This window comes from Bison bison, unplaced genomic scaffold (assembly GCF_000754665.1).
Source record: "Bison bison bison isolate TAMUID 2011002044 unplaced genomic scaffold, Bison_UMD1.0 scf7180017864508, whole genome shotgun sequence".
NCBI classification, from domain to species: Eukaryota; Metazoa; Chordata; class Mammalia; order Artiodactyla; family Bovidae; genus Bison; species Bison bison.
The window spans coordinates 652,973-653,488 of record NW_011495064.1 but is presented as its reverse complement, the minus strand read 5'-3'; positions in this window follow the sequence as shown (position 1 = coordinate 653,488).

The following is a 516-nucleotide window of genomic DNA, read 5'->3' as shown; positions in this document are numbered from 1 at the left end:
TCCCCCGTAGGCCCGGCTCTGCGCTTGGGTCCGGAGAGGTACTCGCCTCCCAGAGCTGTGGGGATTGGGGGTGGCTGGGGGGCTCTTCACTCCTTCTCGGATCTCCGCTGTAAAAACTGAGCGGCACGGCCCAGGCATGCGCAGCATCTTCGGGCGCATTGTGATGGGAACTGCTTCTCCGAGTCTCTACAGAGACTCCAGAGTAACCACTCACCGCCCCCCGCAAGACCCCTCTGCTTTAAGCCAGACGCACAAACGCACAAACAAAACAGCTTTTCTTTCTTCTTTTCTTTAAAAAACTGGCTGCAGCTTGAGAGGCTGGCCCACGTGAGGACTGGTGTATTTCTATCGATTCCATCTCCCATGTTGACAAACGCCAGCACCGAGGCTTTGCAGTCCGCGGCTGCAGTTTGCAGTGGAGCTAAGCGGTGTGCGGCTTTAATTCCACGTCAGATCAACTTTGATCAATATCCCCCTACCGGCCCAATTGGAAGAGCCCAATTCGCCACCGCTGAG